Source organism: Rhipicephalus microplus, chromosome 3, assembly GCF_043290135.1.
Source record: "Rhipicephalus microplus isolate Deutch F79 chromosome 3, USDA_Rmic, whole genome shotgun sequence".
NCBI classification, from domain to species: Eukaryota; Metazoa; Arthropoda; class Arachnida; order Ixodida; family Ixodidae; genus Rhipicephalus; species Rhipicephalus microplus.
Window position 1 is genome coordinate 67,382,950 of NC_134702.1, and position 18,761 is coordinate 67,401,710.

Below are 18,761 nucleotides of genomic sequence, written 5' to 3' on the forward strand. Positions count from 1 at the left end.
CATACCTCTAAGCATGGTATCTCTCGTACGAAGAATAACCTCGTCGTTCATCTTGCTGGCGCCGGCGGCAAAAGCGGGAGATGTGTCCTCGTATGCCATAGTAGCAGCAGACGGGGCGCGTAGGGCGCCACGCAGGGAAGTGTGGTTGTAGTGGTGCCTTGGCTGCCATTGCGGCCAAATGGTCGTATACGACGTCCGCAGGTACAGGTGGAGTTGGCGCAGGAGGCCGTGAAACGACTTCGGCATACGTAGGCACATGTAAGGGCGCAGGGGGCGGGGCGCGTGCGACGCTCGTCATCGATGCCAATTCATCCTTGATAATTTTCCGCAGGTTAAGATGGGGCAAGCACACAGATGAAGTAGGTGCGCTGGAAGGAACAAGGCTGTGAAGTTTCTCTCTCACTATAGTGCGAATTAAAGCCCACAGCTCTTGCTCACCAGTAAGACGAGTGTCACAGGAGGCGTGCGAAAGGCGCATTGAATAGAGTGCGTCCAGGCGCTGGCAGGTGGTAATGATGTCCTGAACTGTTGTCGGGCTATGCATGACAAGAGCATTAAAGGCGACGGAGTTGATGCCTTTCAGTACATGATGAATACGATCGGCCTCCGACATGTCACTTGGGCGCGGTGGCAGAGAGACAGAACGTCTTCAATGTACGATATGTACAATTCGTCGGGCCCCTGGATGCTGGTAGCGAGCTTCTGTTTAGCTACCTCAGAGCTTCCTGCAGAAGTGCTGAATATCTGATGCAGCTACAACGTGAATGCTGACCAATCAAGAAAGTCGCGTTGGTGGTTATAGTACCACGTCTTGGCGACCTCCTTGAGATAAAAGGGAACATAGCACCGCTTATGTGCCTCATCCAAGTCATTGCTAGCACTGTTGTGGTCGTAACTGTCCAGCCATTCTTCTACGTCCTCACCGCGAAGGCCAGAAAACACTGGAAGGTCTCGGTGCGAGGTATTCGCGGTGTGGTGAGGCCCAGCAGGCTAAGCGGGTGCGGCGAAGGCGGCAGGGGGTGGTATGTCGTCTTGCGCCACCACTGTTGGCAAGCACAGCTGTCGACCAGACCGGAGCTCCAGGGGTGACCGATAGACAACGAGCACTTTGGAATTACAGCCCACTCCACCACTTGTAGGACGACGTCAGGCACGAAAGAGCGACCGTTGTATTTTCAACACAGACGCGTGAGCCAGCAACCGAACACGCGGCGAGGGACTACGATGACGATGATCACGATGATTTGTATGCGTAGGTGAAAATGATGAACTACACCGTCAGCGCTCACAATATTGATAACTGAAGGTTTGTGTCTCAAAACAACAATACGATTATTAGAAACGCTGTAGTGGAGGAATAAGGACATTTTGACCATCCGGTGTTCCTGAACTTGCACTGACCACGCACAGCACACAGGCCTCAACCATTTCGCCTCAACCGAAACGCGACTGCCACGGCTGGGATAAAACACGCGGCTTTCGTATCAGCAGCAGAAGCTCGTTAATTCACGATGAACATCGGTGAAGACGCTACGGTGTACGATTAGTATAAGCTCTAAAGCTTGTACTGTTTTCTTTTTTTTTTTGTAACAGAAATTTCTATTGTGAATCGCCATCCATTTTTACTGGCTGCAGCGATGCGAAGAGGATTCGCCTAATGCGACCACGTCACGTGTACCCGCTTGTTGCTTTCTAGCGATATGCGAGTCTTACATGTGTTCCTTTGTCTTTACCGGTTCAGTCTCTTGCCTCTGATCACCATTATGTTCCACACTGGGTACAGGGTTATGTCTCGTGTCAAAGGTAACAAAATTCCTGTGAGCGATATCATGTAAAGCCCCTCGCATCGGCCATCCATGCAAAGGCTTATGCGTCGACACGACACTGAACAGCGAGGAAGGAGTAGCTAAACCGAAACATGCACAGCTCTGTCCGTTCCGTGTACGTTATCGCGTCCATGCTCTAGTTGTCTGTGCTTTGTAAACACCCACATATGTGGTCGACATGACGTAGAGCGATGAGGAGGAACTATAAGAATCGAATTGCGCACGCCGAGAAGATTAGAGCAACGCCTCCCGTGGCTTGGATATGGCTCGTCGAGGCATGTACAGTGATTGTGGTTACATCGTGGTTTGCAAAGAGCAGATTTTTTTACCAACTCGACGCTGCCGCACATTCAATGCTGGTATGGGCCTCCATTCCCCCCCTCCCTCCCCCCCACACACCCCTCCCCAGATAAAAAAAGTTTTGCCTATGTCTTTGCCCTGTAAAAATATCACGCATAATCACTAGACGTGTTCTGGTACTCATATTCACAATTCAGAACACTGACAACGGTGCTCATTGCGGATTAAGCATCACAGAAAATCGACAAAGCTAATAGAATTCGGCGATGCTCGTTTAAATGGACTCGCGAGTCACAATTAGGCAAGAGTAAACCTCACGTTCACTGTGCATGCAGAATAGAAAGGATATCGAACAAACTCGCAAGCTGCATTCAAATTTAAAAAAAGCTGCATTACAACACGTTCTGCCAGAGTAGCATTTTTTATTTATAAATGGCAATTAGTCAGACAATAGCCCAGTCATTTACGTTACTAAATAAATAACCACATCTCCCATATAGCACGCTGGTATACAGTTGTTTTGCATTGTCTGGTCACAGCTCACGAGCTCCATTTTGGGACACCAGTACACGGAAGCACAGGCGAATCACGACTAGCACTCCAGCTCACGCTGCCATAAGCTTTCGTGAACTGCTTCGGCCTTCACGACTGAAGAGAAAACCAAATACGTACGCATCGAACAAACAACAAGCATAAAAGCACAGATTCCTGATTAAAAATGGAAAAGAAGTCGGTTTTAACGGCTCACCGTTGCGAACATATGCCTTCGTGAAAATAATTGCAGCACACCTTGGAAGGCACCTCGTTGTTGCGAAACCTGGGGACCCACCTTGGAAATGTACCACGTAGCCGATATGTTATCCTGGAAGCTATTTGTGGTTCGGTGCAACGTGAGCAGCACCACTGGACGGCAACAAACGCCACCACCACAAATTGAGCGTTTACTATGGTCATGGAACACGGAATAGCGATTTGGAAACAGCGGCATCACCCACTTCCACGTACTTCACGGGCGATTCGTTCCAACATGTTTTCCAAACTAAAGGAGCAACAGTGCTGCCACCTATATAAAGTCATCTCATGGATAATAGATGACCAGCAGCTCCTCGGCTATCGTGATCTCTTCTTCTGCCTGCTGAATGACCCGGTCGTCTGGGTCTGCGCTGAGCAACGCGGCCCTCCCACATCTCGGATTTAAAGGAGAAGGGACGCCGATTTTCGAAACTTAGTTTGCTTCGCCATACAGATAGAGATGCCTCTGCGCAAGGGTGACGCTGAAGAAATGTTGATATCTCATTTTTACACGAATGCAAACTTTCGCATGACACACAAAATTACGTCGACACTATATAGCGAGATGACAGGCTACAGCATCCATTCGGGCATGATTTTTCGTGACTTGACACGCTAGAGTGCCCTATTCATGATACTTCAGTCATCTAAACGTGCAAAACGGTCGCTTGAGCGTTACAAATGAAGCCTTGAAAGCAAGCGGCCGTGAAAAGGTCAAAATATCTTGCGCGAGTGCTTTACGAGATACTCAAGCTGTCGTGACGTCAGGATGCAGTAGCAACGTAGCTATATTTAAAAAAAAATCCTCGAACTCACATTTCGGGTATCTCACGCTAACCAGTACATGTGGTTGGTTCTTGAGGGCTTTCGCATTTCATTAGTCGCAAGACAAAGCAACTACTGAGTGTTCTCGTGCCAACACCCTTGTGTTAATGATCGTGAGACACCATGGCAGCTCATCGGGAGAGCCAGAATTATATGCGCTGGGTGTGTTAAGTAATATTTGGCTTTAATCGTAAGTGCTATTGTACACATCGGTGTGGATAGATGTACTAGTAAAATAGAGGATTAGTCACAATACCCATTTTAGTAGTAATGATAAAAACACTTGTTGGGATATTCGGTCTCAAGAGCACGATATAGCCATGAAATAATAATAATATTAATAATAATAATAATCTTTATTGGCATCTTCAGTTGTACAAAATAAATAACAGGCCTGTCAAAGCCAGACGGTGGCTTGGAGGACTTGGCCCGGGGCACATCGGCAGACAAGAGATGACATACATATTGAAAAGCTTTTCATGTAAACAATCAGAGAAAGAATACATGTAACTTATTTATGCTACATATAAACAGAATAACAATCGAGAATCAAATTAGCGGAAGCAATACTACCTAAACAGCAGAAATGTGAAGACAAGTGTGATGGTTAAGGACGTTCGTCACTGTGTTTGTTGATAGCGGACGAAAAAGGATTAACATCAACAATGGATGCGAACAAAAGAAGCGTTATATTATACACTAGAGAACGAAGTGGCAGGTGAAAATAAAACTATATGTCCAACCCTACACGCCACGCGTCACGCAACATGTACGAGAGTCAGACCTCTAGCATGCGGAGAGCTCGCGGCTACGCTTACTCCGAGTCCAGCGCGTAGAGTTCTCAGTTCGCAAGAGAAAAACGCTGCCTCACAGTTTGGGTCCCCGTCGTCCCGACATCATGCGATCGTCGACGTGCGTGAGGGCAAAGGTGGCACGGCTGGAGCGGCTGGAACGGCTTACGGCACACGGATGCGCTACCGTGTGCAGCGCCGTTTAGTCAGACGTCGCGGCCAGCAGTCAGGGTCGCAACTCCTGAGGTTCAGGGTCAGGCCCCGGCTCACGAGGACCACGCCCGGTAGGCCTCGCCACGAACCTGCTCCCGGCCACTGCACCCAGGCAGGAGCCGTTCAGCAGGCCCCGTCCTTGCACCTTGTACAGGCCGGCGGACTCGACCCCGAACGAACACGCCGGAGCTCGACCTGGCCGACACGTACGGGTCCCACGTCCGGCTCAGGAACGCTCCCAGGGACTCGTCCTCTCGAGCGGCGCACTGCTTCGTCTGCCTTCGTGGCCTCCACGCTCGAGCTCGCCTTCGCACGTTCCTTCTTCTTCCCCTCTTCTTTTTTCATTTCTTGTTATCGCCTTCGTGCCACCTGCCCTCCGCTCGTCTTCTTTAGTTTCGGTTTGGCGTTCCTCGGCGCTTGCAAGTCCTTTTAGCCACAAATCGTACCTAAACACAGCACTTTTGTGTCCATTCCTTACAAATATCCCCCTGCTCAAGAAAGTTGTTTAGGGGGAAAACAACTTTTCACAAGCGCGCGAGGTGGAGTACCCAAAAGCGAAAACATAGCAAAAAAAACATTATTTACAGAAGTTCATTCCGTTAGAGAAAGGGTGAATTGACATGAAAAGAAATCGTGCCACTACTAAACGCTAACCAGCGGAGAAGCCAAATGCGGCTGAGGTAGTCGGCACCTACGTTGTCGGAGTCCTTAATGTACTCAACCACAAAGTCATACTCAGTAAGCAATAGGCTCCCTTTCGTGGTATTTCTTGAGAAGGTTAATGTGAAAAAGACTTCTCCGAGTTCCGAGATCTATCTCGTAGTCATAGTCACTGCGTTTTTCAAGCACTGTGAAGGGTCCCTTCCTAGTCAAGATCAATTTATTCTTATCTGATGGTAGCAACAGCAATACTTTGTCTCCGGGTGATAGTTGTCGAACTCTTGCTTTCCTATCGTAATATTTCTTCTGTGTCATTTTCGCCTTCAGGAGTTCTTCGTGTGCTACCTTGCAGGTGTCTTGCAGTCACTCCTGGAGATCTATAACATACTCGTATGTTGTTTTCGTTTCAGGATCGATGTTGGCCCCTGTCCACAGTTCCTTAAGAATCGACATTGGGCCACGTACAAATCTGCCGTAGAGGAGGTCGAACGGCGCGAATCCAAGGCTCGTCTGGGGAACTTCACGGTATGCAAAGAGCAGGGGAGCCAAGTATCTGTCCCAATGTCGCGGCCGTTCTTGACACATGCGGCGAACCATTTGTTTGAGAGTACCATTAAATCTCTCCACAAGTCCGTTGGCCATGGGGTGATAAGGCGTTGTGGGTAGCTGACGAAATGAAAGTAGCCGACCGAGTTCCTGCATGAGACTCGAGGTGAACGACTTTCCACGGTCGCTCACTATCTCACGGGGCACTCCAACGCGGGAGAACATCTCTACTAGTGCTTCCGCTATGTGCTCTGCCTCGATGCTCGGTAGTGCCACCGCATCCGGGTAACGCGTAGCGAAGTCTACCATCGTTAAGACATACTTGTTGCCCTTGGATGACGTTGGTGACAGAGGGCCAATAATATCGATGGCGACCCGCTGAAAAGGTGTGTCTATGATAGGCATATTTCCCAATGGAACTCGTCCGACGAGGTGTTTAGGCACGGTCCTCTGACATACGTCGCACGACTTCACGAACCGTATCACATCAGCCCGTACACCCGGCCAATAAAACTCTGTAAGGACACGGTCTGTTGTCCTTCTTTGCCCTTGGTGACCAGACAGAAGGCCTTCATGAGCCATCTTCATTACGGTGTTTCGAAGATCCTTGGGTACTACAAGTTGCTCCAAGTCTCGCCTTTCTGCCGTGCGGTGGCGCCGGAAAAGAATGTCGCGTACCAGCACAAACTCAGTGACTGCTGGCTTCTTAGATATGGTCTTCCCCAATGCGGCGAAGCAGGTTTCCAGCGTGGGATCTGTGTGCTGTAAATTCTTTAGCGCTTCCCGGCTGATATCCAGGGGTTGGATCCGAGGAACAATCAGTTCACTGGGCTTTTTCCTTTCTTTTCCTGCAGCCGCCGACATGTCATCTTGTCGTCTTCTATCTGATGAGGTTGCATCTTCAGGTTCTTCTTCAGTGCATACTGGATCACGGTGAATCTGTGCTAGTTTTCGACGTCCTGCTGGCTGCTTCGGGGCTGGTTGGGCAGCTGACAGTACACCCGCAATGTTGCCAAGCACGACTTCATACAATGGATTCTCCATACAAACAGCAAGCACCTGACCTCTGAAAAACGGAGAATCTATGTACACCTCTGCTTCTGGTAAGACTCTTGCAGATCGGTCCAATAAGCGAACGGTACGGGTGTTGCCAGTCAAGTTGCAGTCAGGAACTAGCGATCGTTTCACCACTACTGTATTGCAACCGGTATCCCGCAATACGGTAACCCGCTTCCCTTCGAGATAGCCCTTTACAGTTGGCATTTGTTTTAACCCGTTGTCGCAAGTTGCGTTGCTTTGGGTCCCATCACACATGTCATGACAATGTTTCTCATCCTGATTGTCAGGCGCATCTTCCATTGATTTCTCATGCTGCGCTTTCTGGTATCCCAAGACGGAACGTGATGCCTCTCTACGTTTTCCCGAGTTTGAGGGACAACTATCGGATCTGTGCCCTGACTTCTTACAGATCCAGCACGACGTCGACTTGGGCGCTCGAGACTTTGTCCAGCAATCGGAAGCTCGATGACCCGGCTTGTTGCACAGAAAACAAAGCGGTTTTCCTTTGCTTTTGCTGACAGTGTCAACTTTAGCTGTAGCCATCGGTTTCCCTTTTTCGTCTTTTCCTCTAGCGAGATTCACAATTCCCTGAGCTTCCAAATATTGATCAGCCGTCGTTGCCAACGTGTCCAGGTTATGACATCCTCGCTCCTTCAGGAAGACAGCCAACTTCTCGTCGCACCGCCTGAGGAATTGTTCGGACACCATCTTGTCTCGCAGTGCATCATATGTTTTGGGAGTCTTCGCCAGCTCCTGCCAATGGTCGAAGTATCCACAGAGACGTCCCGCGAACTGTCGACCTGTCTCAGTATTCTCGGGCCGGGCATCCCTAAACTTCGTGCGGTATCCCTCCTCTGTATAACGAAACCGCTGGAGGAGCGTCTGCTTGAGCTTTGCGTAGTCCGTAGAGTCTTCTGCAGACATCCGTCCTACCACGGTCAAGGCTTCTCCCGTTAGACACAAGCTCAGTGACAGGGCCCACTTGTCGGTTGGCCAGCCTTGGCTCATGGCAACCCTCTCAAATCTCTGGATGTACGCATCCAGTTCGTCCCTACTCTCATTGTAGGGCGGAATCATTTTGTGTGGGCTGCGAAAACTCTGACCACCACTCATACTATCGTCCGCAGAACTCGTGCTCGGCCGCTGCGCTTCTGCGACACGACGTCGCTCCTCGAGCAGGAGCCTTTCAGCCTCCATGCGAGCTATTTCACGCTCATGCTCCACCTGTGCTGCTAGCCGTGCCTCCTCTCGATCTTTCGCTCTCTGGTCCCTCATTTCTTTTTCCTCCGTGCTCACCCATGCCAGCAGAGCCTCACCACTCAGCCCCATCTCCTTCCCTAGCTCAACTAGCTTTCTCTTGTCGTCCATCCTCGTCCGCCACACACAAACAACGTGAGGCTCTCAGATGTACGGCGAGAGCTTAGTCCTGTCGCGGACACCAGAAATTGTGATGGTTAAGGACGTTCGTCACTGTGTTTGTTGATAGCGGACGAAAAAGGATTAACATCAACAATGGATGCGAACAAAAGAAGCGTTATATTATACACTAGAGAACGAAGTGGCAGGTGAAAATAAAACTATATGTCCAACCCTACACGCCACGCGTCACGCAACATGTACGAGAGTCAGACCTCTAGCATGCGGAGAGCTCGCGGCTACGTTTACTCCGAGTCCAGCGCGTAGAGTTCTCAGTTCGCAAGAGAAAAACGCTGCCTCACAGTTTGGGTCCCCGTCGTCCCGACATGATGCGATCGTCGACGTGCGTGAGGGCAAAGGTGGCACGGCTGGAGCGGCTGGAACGGCTTACGGCACACGGATACGCTACCGTGTGCAGCGCCGTTTAGTCAGACGTCGCGGCCAGCAGTCAGGGTCGCAACTCCTGAGGTTCAGGGTCAGGCCCCGGCTCACGAGGACCACGCCCGGTAGGCCTCGCCACGAACCTGCTCCCGGCCACTGCACCCAGGCAGGAGCCGTTCAGCAGGCCCCGTCCTTGCACCTTGTACAGGCCGGCGGACTCGACCCCGAACGAACACGCCGGAGCTCGACCTGGCCGACACGTACGGGTCCCACGTCCGGCTCAGGAACGCTCCCAGGGACTCGTCCTCTCGAGCGGCGCACTGCTTCGTCTGCCTTCGTGGCCTCCACGCTCGAGCTCGCCTTCGCACGTTCCTTCTTCTTCCCCTCTTCTTTTTTCATTTCTTGTTATCGCCTTCGTGCCACCTGCCCTCCGCTCGTCTTCTTTAGTTTCAGTTTGGCGTTCCTCGGCACTTGCAAGTCCTTTTAGCCACAAATCGTACCTAAACACAGCACTTTTGTGTCCATTCCTTACAACAAGCATTGAAAAATTTTATACATATTATACCCAGTATGCAAGAAACTAGAAAAAAAAATACTTATGTGGTAACTGATGCAGCATTAAAGAGACCTGAGGCTCTTTCGTAGACTGCGTTTAGTCGTTGCCGAAGAAACACTGTCGGGGATGTCATTAAAAAGAGTAGGGACATAGACCTTTCTAATAGCTTTGCCACATCGTGTTTGTACGAATGGAACAGAATAGCGGGCAGTTTTTCTAAATATACGAGGGGTAATGCATTCGTTTTTGAACTGAGAGCCTCAGAAATGCCGTAATACAACAGTTTGGTTAAAGGATGCTTTGAAAGACGGCAGGCGAAGTAGAGAAAAGAAATTTACATTGTCTGTTGAAGAACGATTATACACAATGGATTTCAACATACTTTTTAAAATATTGTCAACCCGACGCTGCCATCGCGAAGAACAGAAAGCAAATAAAGTGATGCCATATCGTAGGATAATATACGCAAGAGCAAGCATGATTGTCACTTTAATATTGGTGGGTGCAATTGATCTAATATTGAAAAGCAACCACGAGATTTTTCGTAGTCTGTCACAAATGTCAGCAAAATGATCATTCCAGGACAGGTTGCTATCGAAGAATACACGAAGATATTTTATAGAATTAACATATTCAATGGGAGTACACTTACAGAAGGCGCAATCACGGGCAAGAAAAAGTAGGGGTGCATTCGTAACCATTGCTTTCAATGGCTTTTTAAAGCAATTAATTTCGCAGCCTCATAAACACTGTCTTGTAGTAGTGACAACGCTTTATTGTAACATACATGTTTCGTTAACAGAACAGTGTCGTCTGCATACTGAAATAAAAGACATTTTGGAACAGAAGCAGTAAAATAATTTATGAATATATTAAATAAAAGAGGAGATAAAATGGATCACTGTGGTACGCCAGCTTTCAAGGGAAGCCTATTACTGAAAGGTAACTGATTGTGTAACCGCACTACCTGGGAACAATAAGAAAGGTACTTTTTAAGAATGTCATAGAACGGACCCCTAAAGCCAAGAAAATAATTTTTTTCAAGCAATATTGAGTGGTTTACGGTATAAAATGCTTTAGAGATATCAAGAAATAAAGCACAGGCAAACATGTTATGTTTCAAAGCATCATTGAGTTCATCGGAAAGTTCCTCAAGTAGATCAATTGTGCCACGACCTGCGACAAAACCAAACTGGCGGCTTGAAATGAGCGAAAACTAATCTAGAATGGAAGTCATGCATTGCAATAAGAATTTCTCAATTATTTGGGATAAGATAAGTAAAACTGAAATGGGTCGGTAACTGTCAAGGCTATCTTTTGGTCCACCTTTGAATAGTGGCATTACCATTGCTGTTTTTAAGTATGATGGGAGAGAAGCCGTCTCCAGGAATCCATTAAGCATGAAAAGCAGAATTTATGATACTGCGTCCAGATTCCGCTGCAGCGAAGATAAAGAGACACCGTCAATACCTGCTGGTTTTTGCCTCTTGAAGCCGGAAACTATTCTAGTGAGGTCATCTATTGTTAAAGTTGGAAGGAAGGCCGAGACAGGTGTTGATTTCTTTAAACCAGAACAGCTTTTCGCTGCCGAAGGAAGTCCACCAGACACATTTGCGAAGTGGCGATTGAAAAGATGAGCTGTATGCGCAGGGTCCCCAGTAAACGCATCAGTAGATTTAGCATCGCTATTTCCTTTAGCTCGAAGATGGTTTATCAGTGACCACATCCGCGCCGGGTTTCTGGCAGATAACTGAAACTGATGATGGAAGTATCGTCGTTTTGCGCATCGGATAAGGGCAACCACTTTATTCCTTGCGATTCTGTAGTTAGTACCAAGTTCTGCATTATCAGGGGACCATTTAAATTGTTTCCAAAGCATGTCTCTGTCAGCTATTGCTTAATAATAATAATAATAATAATAATAATAATAATAATAATAATAATAATAATAATAATAATAATAATAATAATAATAATAATAATAATAATAATAATAATAATAATAATAATAATAATAATAATAATAATAATAATTACTTATTATTATTATTATTATTATTATTATTATTATTAGTTTCTGGGGATGAATGTCCCAATACCACGACGTGATTACGAGAGGAGAGATACCTTAGTGGAAGGCTCCCGAAATTTCAACCATGGCGTTCCTTAACGTACAGCTAAATTAAAGTACACGGGCCTCCAACGTTTTCGTCTCCATCGACAATGCAGCAGACGCTGCCGGGGTTCGATCCCGCGAACTGTGGCTTAGCAGTAGAGTACCATAACTACAATACTATCGCGGCGGGGCAATATGATTATGAACGCCAGCGTGACGGACGGCTCCGGAAATTTTGACAGCCTAGTCATATTCTCAATCTTAACTGAGTTATACAAAATATTGAAGCACAAAAGCAAGGCACCTGGTGTGTGCGCTGTGTCCAGTTGCCCTCCTTTTGTATACTGCAATTTCACACGCAACTCAGTTTATTTATTTATTTATTAGAATACCCTCAGGGCCCGTAGGGCATTACAGAGGGGGTGGGTACAACATATATAACACACAAGAAAAAAAGAGAAAATAAAGAAACAAGTATCAGATGCGCAAATCAGGAAGGCAACATAAGTTAAGATGAATTACCTATTCATATTCAAAGAAAAGCGGCGCACAAAAAAGACGGAGACAAAGAAGAGAACCACACACAGCGCTGCACTCACAACTGAAAGTTTAATCCGAGCAACAAGAATTTAAAAAGTAATAGCCGCGCATGACAAGTGAGGTACAACGAGAGTAAGTGATACGCTCATCAATAAAAGTGAACTCTTTTTTGTGCAATGTAACCGAGGTCTGGCTTACGCAAGCATCACGTGACTTGTTAATATGATAGGCTTCGACACCTCACGGGTGAATTGATCGTGGTGCTTAAAAATAATAACAGTGTTAGACAGAAGAGGTTTGCACCCACACGTTACCTACTCGCCCAGCAGAACGCGCGCTTCTATAGTGTTATTTACTGTGCACCTAAATATGAGTAAACAGTCCTCTAGCATTACGGCTTCATAGCATCTACAGCTGAGACGCCATGATCTCTGGCTCAACAGTACAACATAACCACTATGCTACCATTGCGGGTGAAAAATACTGAACTTAAGCTGCCTCCACTAGACGTGAAATGTACTGTCAGGGACGTGTCTTGCGCTGTTAAGGGCTCAATAAATGTGCCCCCCGCTGGACAAGCGGTTACGGTGCGTGGTTGCTGACTCGAAGGTCGCAGGTGTGATAGCAGCCACGGCGGTCACGTGTATATGGAAGCGACACGCTGCCGGCCCATGCAATTAGTGATGTCAGTGCAGCTTAAAGTACACCAAGTGGTCAAAACTACCGCAGCCCTTCACTATAATACCCCTCCTAATGATATCGTGTTTTTTCACCGTAAACTCCAGATAATACTTTTGAAGAAAGGTTCGAGATGGAACTATTCCGTACAACATTATTTGGGATTGGTATTCCTTTCAACGCCCCGCACTTATTGAAGATTATTGATTGATATGTTAGGTTTGACGTCCCAAAACCACCATACGATTGTGAGAGACGCCGTAGTGGAGGGCTCTGGAAATTTTGACAACCTGGGGTTCTTTAACGTGCACCCGAATCTGAGCAAGCGGGCTTACAGCAATTTCGTCTCTACCGAAAATGCAACCGCCACAGCCGGGATTCAATCCGGCGACCTGTGGGTCAGCAGCCGAGTACCTTAGCCACTAGACCACCGCGGCGGGGCTGTTGAAGATTATTAGTTACGTTAAGTCTCTAGTGATTCCCCAATCTCATGATGAGTATCTTGCTATGAAACCTCACATGGTTCGAGTTGACTATGTGCTAGGTTAGCGAATCCCTGGGTGATGGCATGGGTCAGTTTGATCCCTAGCGGAGAGCTATGCGTTGGCATCCGAACAGTATGGATTGGGTGCGCAGTGAAGGCCTTGAGCCAATAGAGAATTCAACTTCTTTCACAGTGCATGCGCCTTTTGCCTCGCGGAAAAGGTGTGAAGCTTAGCGGTATACGGTCTCCACATGCCTCGCAATCTCGCAAGCCTACGTTCACGCAATTCCAGTTGTCATGGATTTCCGTGCAAAACAACGTCTTTTACCAACGTCTGCCAAGATGGCCGAGGGCAGCGCATAAAAATGAAAAAAAAAAGACACAATTGGGAACTACCGATCGGGTTCTTCCTCTATAGCAAAATTATGAATGACAGATTTGGAATCACTTATTACGATCTTGAATTGGCCGTAGATATTCTTGGCCATCACCTCTTGCGCCTATGTTTCGATGCTGTGGGTCTACATAGATACGAATTCACCAAATGTGATGCTCCTCTCAAGGCCTCCCCACTCTAATGCCACGTGTGTGCCCTCTAAGGTGTAGTGGAGCATCACTTGTAGAACCTATATTAACTTCCTGCTGCTTGAACACAAAAAATTGTTTCTAAATAAATATACTGACTGGAAACCTATATACGTACAAGATTAACGTTCTTCTTTGCATGTAACAACGTTTTGCGAAAGTTGTTGACTTCAGGCATTGCAGACACCCATTTATTTAGAAACAAACTCTCATGCGAGTTGCAAATAAATGAGCATACAGTGAGTGTGAGAACTTTCTGTTAGTCGGTACAATATATGAAACTTTGGCAGATAGTGTTTGCCAGCTCGTACTTAATTGCTTTCAGTTTGTTACACGAACAGTCATGCTCTATAGGTGGCGACGTCTTTTTCAGGTAAAAAAAAAACGCTATAAAACTATGCATAAAACTTTGAAAACAGCACTGTCACTTTTAAGCGTGTTGCTTTCAAAATGTGTTCTGCTGATTTAAAGAGCGTTCAAAGAAGTGGTGCGACCAAATTTCGAGGCTATCCGAAGTTTGTCGTGGGTTTCCTTTGTATGCAAGGACTCTCCACCTGAAGAGTGGGACACAACAAACGCGTAGAATATATTTCATTTCACTTTTAAATGTATATCTGAATGCCCACTCTAGCGATCTAGGCAAATCGCTTGCGCAGAAACACTGAAGTTTCAGAATAGCAGAAGCAACGGCAGTTGTCGTGATGTCACACCAGGTTTGCAGTGACTTGAGTGACCTCCACCATTTCCGAAATGCATTTTGTGAACAAGGAGAGAACTAGCATGCCTGCTGTTCCGAGTGTACTGGCGTCCTTTGCAGAGACACTGTGTGCATCCGTCAAGGACTCTGGGTGCTTTCGAAAGGACACCCAACGCGTCGTTCAGAGACGCGGCGCACTTCCAACAGCGAGGCAGTCTCATCCTCCATCAGCATCTCGGCACCTATAAAAGGCCGGCGCATGCCCCGCCGTAGTGATCTAGTGGCTAAGGTACTCGCCTCCTGACCAGCAGGTCGCGGGATCAAATCCCGGCTGCGGCTGCTGCATTTTAGATGGAGGCGAAAATGCTGTAAACCCGTGTGTTCAGATTTAGGTGTACGCTAAAGAACCCCAGGTGGTCGAAATTTCCGGAGCACTCCACTATGGCATCTCTCATAATCATATGGTGGTTTTGGGACGTTAAACCCCACATATCAATCAATAAAGGCCAGTGCATCTAGCGTCGGGTGGCTTCCTCGTCCATGTTTTGTACATACGTTGTGAACATAAACACTTTGTTTTCTTCTGGCTGCCTTTTGCCTTGCCACTGCCAGGATGCTACTGCAGCTGACCAAGGCGAATGTCAGTGCGTTTGTTTTGCTGGAACCCGTGTGGCACGCGTGTGTGAGAGCAGATGAAACTGAGGACAATGAGCGTCACCGCCATGTGTGGTCACGTGACCATGCTACCTATGCATCGACGTCACTGCCCAACTAGGAGCCGCGAAACCAAAAATTGTCCACATAAATATAGCAATACTAAATCAGTGAAAATACACGAATTTCGGTGCGTGCATCTTGCTTCCCAGAGCTGATGGAAACGCTTACAGCAAAGAACACGCACGCCACAAATTTGATGGCACCACCTCTTTAAAAAAAAAAAAACCGCGCGCTCAGAGTTCTCTTGGCCTTTCCTGCGCAGCTAGAAAGACGCCTGGGCTTTCAAGATGCTGAAGACTCGCGCTTTCAGCTTGATTGGAAATACCGGCGCAGCGCTGACTTTTTGCGTGGCAGCACATAGTCCAAATTTTCACAATCTGGAGTGTGTGTGATGAATCCTTCTCTGTGGCTTCTGCAGAGCACCGCACTATATACTTGAGCCATGTAATGCAAACGCACTCAAGTCGCAAGCTAAACGATTGTTTTGGAAGTGCTTTTTTTTTAGAGGAGGCACGAGAAACACAATTTAGTGTCAAGAAAAATAACCCAGGAACCTTGGATGCCTCGCCAGATGTGGAACTTGTCCATCGGCGTCGTCAGAATGAACAGGACGGATGCGAAAATTATCATCGTCACGTGACGATTCCCACATATGAAGTCATCACGACGCCACAAAGAATCGAAACTTGTGACGTCACTATGACTTCATCAAATGACATCGTCGTGCAAGCTGTTTTCACCTCGCCTTGTTTCGTATACTGCCTTCGTTACCAGTCCACCTTCGACCAAACAACGATGTCATGTGGTCACGTCATTACGACGTCACAAATAACCAAAACTTTGGACGTCATTATGACCTCATCGCATGACATTGTCGTAGAAGCTTTCTTCACATAACTTTGTTTTGTTTGCCACTTTCGTTATTAGTTGGCATTTGACCAAGTGACGATGTCATGTTATGACCTCCTCATGACGTCAAAAATAACCAAAACGTGTGAAGTCACGATGACCTAATAGCATGACATCATCCCTTGGTCAAAGGTGGACACTGGAGTGACAACGAAGGCAGTATACAAAACAAAGCGAGCTTATGAAAGCTTGCAATGCCTCCTATCCTGATGGCAGTGCAAAACAATTTTACGAGCAGAAAGCTTTCGGAGGTGGAGAAAGGGGGTTGAGTGGAAGACACCATGCACCGGTGGAGACAATAAAGATGCAGGAGATAGCATATGCCTTCGAGTCGTCTTAAGCGAATGCAAAGGAAACGTCACCATGACTTCATCCCATGACATCGTCGTGCAAGCTTTCTGCTCGTAAAATTTGTTTGTTTTGTATACTGCCTTCGTTATCAGTCCACCTTCGGTGACGGTGAGTTTTTATTTCAGTACATTACAAATCAGGTTTTCCTTCATTTTTGTTTATCAATCAGTTATTATAAAGTGGATCAGTGCGATTTACTCTCTGTAATCATTTAAATATATATATGCTTGCATTCATGACTAATCCTTAATAATGGGCACGTGTTCGCAGGTAGCAGCAGTCTCGTGTTTGTGGTGTCTTTACTTCATTTTTGTGTCCGCGTTTGCACGTCCTGTCCTCTAGAATGAACACCGCAAGGTAACGCAGCGTAAATAAAAAATACTGCGCGCACCAACTAATAAACGATGCATGCCGTTTAGGTCAGCGAAATGCTGAACCAGTAGTTTTATTATGCGGCTCGCAAAGCCCTTGCGTACTGTGGCTTCACGAGGTGATCGTTATATATATATATATATATATATATATATATATATATATATATAACCTGCCAAAAACCGTATTGCGGATATGCATAAAGAGTGAAGGACGGAACCGGAATGATAGCACAACCGGAGTACAGGTGTGCTATTTTTCCGGCCTCCACGTTTTCCTGCGTTTCTCGCGCTGTCCTTGGGCTGTAACCTTATGCACGGAAACCACCGCAACATTCCAACTAGAAGCGTACTGCATAGCACGTTTCAGTGCATAGTTAAGACGAGGGGCAATGCACAGCATGGTACTAAACGTTGCCATTTTAAAAGCTCCATTTTCAGCAGGGCATAGGCAGTTTGACGCCAAAGTGAAGTTTACCGTTGTCTCCGAGATGCACTATTACGAAGACTGGCCACCGTTCCGGCATGCGTATGATAAACGCAGACAATCCTAAAAACTACCGAACTTTTCGCTTAGACCGCCCTTCTCGAGGTGTTGGTGTAGCAGTGTTTATCGTTTCGAAAATTGCGCATCGGCTAAAAGTAAGAGATGAAATAATGAATTTAGAAAGTGAAATTTTAATGTTAGATATCTCTGTTCCTGGATACCTTCCCTTGTCGTTAGTAAACGCTTATTATCTATCAGGTGTTTAAAATTCTATCGTTTGAAATACCGCAATTTCGTCTTGCAGAAAAGACATAATATTGGTAGGAGACTTCAATTCTCATCACACTTAGTGTGGATTCAGAACAAACATGTGTGGAAAGCGTTTGCGGGTTTTCATTACTAAAAATATTTTAACATGCATTAACCAGCGAACCCCCCCCCCCCCATTTGTGTGCAATCAGCCTCATTCTGCGATTGATCTTACTTTCTGTAGTCCTAGCTTCTGTATTTTTTCATGGTAAACTTTGAACTCGTGTACCAATAGCGACCATTTTCCTATATTGTTTGAGCTTGTTTGTCCCGTGACTTCAGTAATCAGGCAGTCTACTTCTCACATCAATTACAATACATTTGAACAGACACTACCTGTGACTTTGTCAAAAGGAACTGAGAAAACTGAAGAGCGGAATGTTATCAATTTCGATGATGTTATAAAATAATCTTTAAAAAAAGCTCAATTCACAGTTCAGGTCTATAAACAACATCCTTTGAATCATTGGTGGAACTCTGATTGTTCACGTCATTACAGGCTAAGAAAGGAGGCGTAGCGAAAACTGCTCTATAATCAGGGCCGTAGAAACTGGAGCGAGTATAAATACGCGGCTGCAGTTTTTAAGCGAACACTTTCCGCTGCGAAGAATAACTATGATAGCAAACGTTCCGAGTTTCTTTCAAAGCCTGGCCAAAGGAAATAACTTATCAACTTCCTTAAAGCCAAAAACGTAATCCCGCCGCCAACAAACCTCGACTCGATAGTCTCAACGCCAAGTGAGTTGCCTACTTTTCTAGAAAATATTGCTCAAGGGCTGGAAAGCCGCTTCACGGCTGCTCCTTTTTACCACTCACAGTGTCCTGTTAAAAGCGATGACTTTGAAGAGGTTGCAGCGTCGGAAATAGCACAAATTGTGAAAATATTGCACAATTCTGCTCCAGGTCATGATGGATGAACTGCATCGGTAATGAAAATAATCCATAAAGTATCACCTCAGGATTTACTTGCAATAGTTAATCACTCCATTAGACATTCGTGGATTCCGCTCGAGTGGAGAATCGCGAAAATATTTCCTTTATTTAAAAAACATGGATCTGGGTTTACAGTAAATAACATTAGGCCTATTTCACTCACATCTAATCTGGTAAAACTAATCGAAAAAAAATTCTACACAGTAGCATATACAACTG